At 45.2% G+C, this 6,937-nt stretch overlaps 1 long non-coding RNA gene across 1 annotated transcript; it reads right to left on the bottom strand.

Moving 5' to 3' along the window:
* Window positions 1-4,494: 4,494 nt before the first annotated feature.
* Window positions 4,495-6,030, bottom strand: LOC127918195 (uncharacterized). The gene is made up of 3 exons (XR_008099423.1): window positions 5,968-6,030; window positions 4,707-5,814; window positions 4,495-4,630 (listed from the first exon to the last, which is right to left on the bottom strand). It is a non-coding gene; the product is annotated as an uncharacterized LOC127918195 (long non-coding RNA).
* Between the last annotated feature and the right edge of the window lie 907 nt (window positions 6,031-6,937).

Below are 6,937 nucleotides of genomic sequence, written 5' to 3'. Positions count from 1 at the left end.
CGGGAAAACATTCAACTCCGCTCACTTATCGTAATGGACTAGTTGTAGCTAATGTAACTCATCTCCTTGTCTCCTCTTCTCCCATCTCCTCTCCTTCCCTCGTCTCCTCTCCTATCATTGTCAACTTCTCCCGTCTCCTCTTCTCCCACCTTCTCTCCTTCCCTCCTCTTCTCTCGTCTCCTCTCCTATCATTGTCAACTTCTCCCGTCTCCTCTTCTCCCGTCTCCTCTCCTGCCCCCCTCTTCTCCCGTCTCCTCTCCTGCCCCCCTCTTCTCTCGTCTCCTCTCCTTGTCCCCCAGCATCGCTGCTGGAGGTGTGATGGATGTCAACACCGCTCTCCCCGAGGTGCTCAAGACCGCCCTCATCCATGACGGCCTGGCTCGTGGTATCCGCGAGGCTGCCAAGGCGCTGGACAAGTGAGTGAATACTTCTGGTCCTCTTGTGTCCTAAATGGTTCCCTATTTAGTGCACTACTCAGGACTCGGCACCTGGTCAAAAGAAGTGCACTATGTAGGAAATGGGGCATCATTTGGTACGTAGACTGAATTTCTGGTCCTTCTTTTCACCCTCTCTGTTTTTATGCGCTAGTTCCATTACATTACACAAGCGTTTGGATGAAGGAGTCTTCTGTCAGAACAGTTTTTGTTAAAAGCCCTGATGTCTTAACATTAACACCCATTGCTTACGGTATTATTTTGGAAGCATAAAGACTTAGCACATCAGCTAGAAGTAATAAAAAAAGGTTATATATATATTTTTACCGGGTTAGTGTTCCCTCGCGGCTATATGTGATTACGGAAGGCAAAGGGACCGCCTATGCTAATTAGCTATCTGTCAAATTTGATTTGTCACATACACATGATTACATGAAATAATATCTTACCAAGTAATCTAACAATATCACAACGACTACCTTATACACGTGTGTAAATCATGCTCCGAACACTTGTAACGGAAGAAGGCTACAAGAAACGTGTCGTCACTGGAAAAATACTGTCGTCTCAACCGTTAAAAGTGCTCGAAACAATGTACAGCATTTTGCATTCAATTACTTTGATGGACATGAAAGTAGAAGGCTTTATGTTTCTCGGTTTGAGAATCGATTTGAAGTGTAGATGTTTCGAGTTTGTCTACGAGAGCCAGTCAACCTCTGAAGACAGGGTCCTTGGACTTGGATGGAATTACCAGTAGGCTCCTTCAGAGTACATCTTGGTCTGGTGAAGTACGGCTGATGGGTTTTTTGGTTTTCTACTGAATCCTGTGAACTGCCATCGTTAACCAAAAATCGGAGACACTTCTGCCTCCCGGATGGCGCACTATTCCCTAAGTAGTGCACTTCCTGGTGGCCAGAGGTGGGCGTGGCACCGTATAGTAGTGCACTTCCTGGTGGCCAGAGGTGGGCGTGGCACCGTATAGTAGTGCACTTCCTGGTGGCCAGAGGTGGGCGTGGCACCGTATAGGAACAGGAATGCCAGTTAGGCTGCATTCAAAGGCTTACTAGATGTTAGTTATATTTCTGATGTGATGTTAAATTACTGGCTGTTAATTGCTGTTGCTCCCCTCTTCTAGCCCCCCCCCCCCTCCAGGCGCCAGGCCCACCTCTGACTGTTAATTGCTCCCCTCTTCTACCCCCCCCTCCAGGCGCCAGGCCCACCTCTGCGTTCTTGCTGCCAACTGTGACGAGCCCATGTACGTCAAGCTGGTGGAAGCCCTCTGCGCCGAGCATCAGATTAACCTCATCAAGGTATGGAGGGGGGGAGGTATGGAGGGGGGTGGCGGAGCGGAGGTATGGAGGGGGGGGTGTCGGAGCGGAGGTATGGAGGGGGGTCGGAGCGGAGGTATGGGGGTGTCGGAGCGGAGGTATGGGGGTGTCGGAGCGGAGGTATTGAGGGGGTGTCGGAGCGGAGGTATGGAGGGTGTCGGAGCGGAGGTATGGAGGGGGGTGTCGGAGCGGAGGTATGGAGGGTGTGTCGGAGCGGAGGTATGGAGGGTGTCTGAGCGGAGGTATGGGGGGGTGTCGGAGCGGAGGTATGGAGGGGGTCGGAGCGGAGGTATGGAGGGGGTGTCGGAGCGGAGGTATGGAGGGTGTCGGAGCGGAGGTATGGGGGGTGTCGGAGCGGAGGTATGGAGGGTGTCGGAGCGGAGGTATGGAGGGGGGGTGTCGGAGCGGAGGTATGGGGGGGGGGGTAGAGTGGGGACATGGCTTAACAAGGGAGTGTAGTATGAGAGTGGTGTCTAGTAAATGTAGTAGTTACTTTAGCTGAGTTAAGTGTTTCTGTCACATATTGTGGCTTCCCCTACTGAGGCCTGTGGACAGTAGCCCAATGTTTTTATCAATCAACTATTCATTAGAGAAATATATATCTTTATTCAAGCTGGCTGCTACCGACCCGCCCTTCATCCACACAATATTTCATGGCCTTAACCCCACCTGCCCTGCGTGTATATCGCTGCCCTATTCCCTGTGGTACTACTGCACCAGAGCATCCTGAGCCTGATCAATCTGATTGTGTTCGTTATGTTATTGGTAAACCGGTGTAGACTAACAGTAGAGGGTGGCACCGCTGTAGAGCTTTTTGAGGATTTGAGGCGTCTTTTCAGCCTCCTGAAGGGGAACAGGCCTTGGCGATGGAACTCGAATCAAAATGTAGTTGTCACATGTGCCGACTTCAACAGGTGTAGTAGACCTTACAGTGAAATGCTGAATACAACAGGTGTAGTAGACCTTACAGTGAAATGCTGAATACAACAGGTGTAGTAGACCTTACAGTGAAATGCTGAATACAACAGGTGTAGTAGACCTTACAGTGAAATGATGAATACAACAGGTGTAGTAGACCTTACAGTGAAATGATGAATACAACAGGTGTAGTAGACCTTACAGTGAAATGCTGAATACAACAGGTGTAGTAGACCTTACAGTGAAATGCTGAATACAACAGGTGTAGTAGGACCTTACAGTGAAATGCTGAATACAACAGGTGTAGTAGACCTTACAGTGAAATGCTGAATACAACAGGTGTAGTAGACCTTACAGTGAAATGCTGAATACAACAGGTGTAGTAGACCTTACAGTGAAATGCTGAATACAACAGGTGTAGTAGACCTTACAGTGAAATGCTGAATACAACAGGTGTAGTAGACCTTACAGTGAAATGCTGAATACAACAGGTGTAGTAGACCTCACAGTGAAATGCTGAATACAACAGGTGTAGTAGACCTCACAGTGAAATGCTGAATACAACAGGTGTAGGTAGACCTCACAGTGAAATGCTGAATACAACAGGTGTAGTAGACCTTACAGTGAAATGCTGAATACAACAGGTGTAGTAGACCTTACAGTGAAATGCTGAATACAACAGGTGTAGTAGGACCTTACAGTGAAATGCTGAATACAACAGGTGTAGTAGACCTTACAGTGAAATGCTGAATACAACAGGTGTAGTAGACCTTACAGTGAAATGCTGAATACAACAGGTGTAGTAGACCTCACAGTGAAATGCTGAATACAACAGGTGTAGTAGACCTTACAGTGAAATGCTGAATACAACAGGTGTAGTAGACCTCACAGTGAAATGCTGAATACAACAGGTGTAGTAGACCTTACAGTGAAATGCTGAATACAACAGGTGTAGTAGACCTTACAGTGAAATGCTGAATACAACAGGTGTAGTAGACCTCACAGTGAAATGCTGAATACAACAGGTGTAGTAGACCTTACAGTGAAATGCTGAATACAACAGGTGTAGTAGACCTTACAGTGAAATGCTGAATACAACAGGTGTAGTAGACCTCACAGTGAAATGCTGAATACAACAGGTGTAGTAGACCTCACAGTGAAATGCTGAATACAACAGGTGTAGTAGACCTCACAGTGAAATGCTGAATACAACAGGTGTAGTAGACCTCACAGTGAAATGCTGAATACAACAGGTGTAGTAGACCTTACAGTTAAATGCTGAATACAACAGGTGTAGTAGACCTTACAGTGAAATGCTGAATACAACAGGTGTAGTAGACCTTACAGTGAAATGCTGAATACAACAGGTGTAGTAGACCTTACAGTGAAATGATGAATACAACAGGTGTAGTAGACCTTACAGTGAAATGCAGAATACAACAGGTGTAGTAGACCTTACAGTGAAATGCTGAATACAACAGGTGTAGGTAGACCTCACAGTGAAATGCTGAATACAACAGGTGTAGTAGACCTTACAGTGAAATGCTGAATACAACAGGTGTAGTAGACCTTACAGTGAAATGCTGAATACAACAGGTGTAGTAGACCTTACAGTGAAATGCAGAATACAACAGGTGTAGTAGACCTCACAGTGAAATGCTGAATACAACAGGTGTAGTAGACCTTACAGTGAAATGCTGAATACAACAGGTGTAGGTAGACCTCACAGTGAAATGCTGAATACAACAGGTGTAGTAGACCTCACAGTGAAATGCTGAATACAACAGGTGTAGTAGACCTCACAGTGAAATGCTGAATACAACAGGTGTAGTAGACCTCACAGTGAAATGCTGAATACAACAGGTGTAGTAGACCTCACAGTGAAATGCTGAATACAACAGGTGTAGTAGACCTCACAGTGAAATGCTGAATACAACAGGTGTAGTAGACCTCACAGTGAAATGCTGAATACAACAGGTGTAGTAGACCTTACAGTGAAATGCTGAATACAACAGGTGTAGTAGACCTTACAGTGAAATGCTGAATACAACAGGTGTAGGTAGACCTTACAGTGAAATGCTGAATACAACAGGTGTAGTAGACCTTACAGTGAAATGCTGAATACAACAGGTGTAGTAGACCTTACAGTGAAATGCTGAATACAACAGGTGTAGTAGACCTTACAGTGAAATGCTGAATACAACAGGTGTAGGTAGACCTTACAGTGAAATGCTGAATACAACAGGTGTAGTAGACCTTACAGTGAAATGCAGAATACAACAGGTGTAGTAGACCTCACAGTGAAATGCTGAATACAACAGGTGTAGTAGACCTTACAGTGAAATGCTGAATACAACAGGTGTAGGTAGACCTCACAGTGAAATGCTGAATACAACAGGTGTAGTAGACCTCACAGTGAAATGCTGAATACAACAGGTGTAGTAGACCTCACAGTGAAATGCTGAATACAACAGGTGTAGTAGACCTCACAGTGAAATGCTGAATACAACAGGTGTAGTAGACCTCACAGTGAAATGCTGAATACAACAGGTGTAGTAGACCTCACAGTGAAATGCTGAATACAACAGGTGTAGTAGACCTCACAGTGAAATGCTGAATACAACAGGTGTAGTAGACCTCACAGTGAAATGCTGAATACAACAGGTGTAGGTAGACCTTACAGTGAAATGCTGAATACAACAGGTGTAGTAGACCTTACAGTGAAATGCTGAATACAACAGGTGTAGGTAGACCTTACAGTGGAATGCTGAATACAACAGGTGTAGTAGACCTTACAGTGAAATGCTGAATACAACAGGTGTAGGTAGACCTTACAGTGAAATGCTGAATACAACAGGTGTAGTAGACCTTACAGTGAAATGCTGAATACAACAGGTGTAGTAGACCTTACAGTGAAATGCTGAATACAACAGGTGTAGTAGACCTTACAGTGAAATGCTGAATACAACAGGTGTAGTAGACCTCACAGTGAAATGCTGAATACAACAGGTGTAGTAGACCTCACAGTGAAATGCTGAATACAACAGGTGTAGTAGACCTCACAGTGAAATGCTGAATACAACAGGTGTAGTAGACCTCACAGTGAAATGCTGAATACAACAGGTGTAGTAGACCTTACAGTGAAATGCTGAATACAACAGGTGTAGGTAGACCTTACAGTGAAATGCTGAATACAACAGGTGTAGTAGACCTTACAGTGAAATGCTGATTACAACAGGTGTAGTAGACCTCACAGTGAAATGCTGAATACAACAGGTGTAGTAGACCTCACAGTGAAATGCTGAATACAACAGGTGTAGTAGACCTCACAGTGAAATGCTGAATACAACAGGTGTAGTAGACCTCACAGTGAAATGCTGAATACAACAGGTGTAGTAGACCTCACGGTGAAATGCTGAATACAACAGGTGTAGTAGACCATAAAGTGAAACTTACGAGCCTCTAACCAACAATGCAGTTCAAAAGAAATGACTAAGAAATAAATTAACAAATAGTTAGAGAAATAAAAGTAGCACGTGGTTAGAACAGCAGTAAAATAACAATAGTGAGACTATATACAGAGTCAATGTGGAGACTATATACAGGGGGTACCAGTACAGAGTCAATGTGGAGGCTATATACAGGGTGTACCGGTACAGAGTCAATGTGGAGGCTATATACAGGGTGTACCGGTACAGAGTCAATGTGGAGGCTATATACAGGGAGTACCTGTACAGAGTCCGGGTGGACATTAAAAACCACTCGGCTTACTCGTGTTTTTAATGATGCAACGGCTGACGATGTACTATGCATTAACCGAAATGCCACGCGGCGAGACCTGTGTCGGTACTGACGGCACCTGCGCTTTACTCGGATCAACGCACCATTTTAAAATGGTTTCCTTCGGCTGCACAGAGACGGCTGGTTTTTGGTACTTACAGGACAACGCAGTAAATCACAGATTGAGACGGCTGGTTTCTGGTACTTACACGACAACGCAGTAAATCACAGATTGAGACGGCTGGTTTCTGGTACTTACAGGACAACGCAGTAAATCACAGATTGACACGGCTGGTTTTTGGTACTTACACGACAACGCAGTAAATCACAGATTGAGACGGCTGGTTTCTGGTACTTACACGACAACGCAGTAAATCACAGATTGAGACGGCTGGTTTCTGGTACTTACACGACAACGCAGTAAATCACATATTGACACGGCTGGTTTCTGGTACTTACACGACAACTCAGTAAATC

This window comes from Oncorhynchus keta, unplaced genomic scaffold (assembly GCF_023373465.1).
Source record: "Oncorhynchus keta strain PuntledgeMale-10-30-2019 unplaced genomic scaffold, Oket_V2 Un_contig_1367_pilon_pilon, whole genome shotgun sequence".
In the NCBI taxonomy this organism is placed as follows: domain Eukaryota; kingdom Metazoa; phylum Chordata; class Actinopteri; order Salmoniformes; family Salmonidae; genus Oncorhynchus; species Oncorhynchus keta.
Note: the sequence above shows the minus strand (reverse complement) of the source record. Positions and strands in the feature narration are given on the sequence as shown.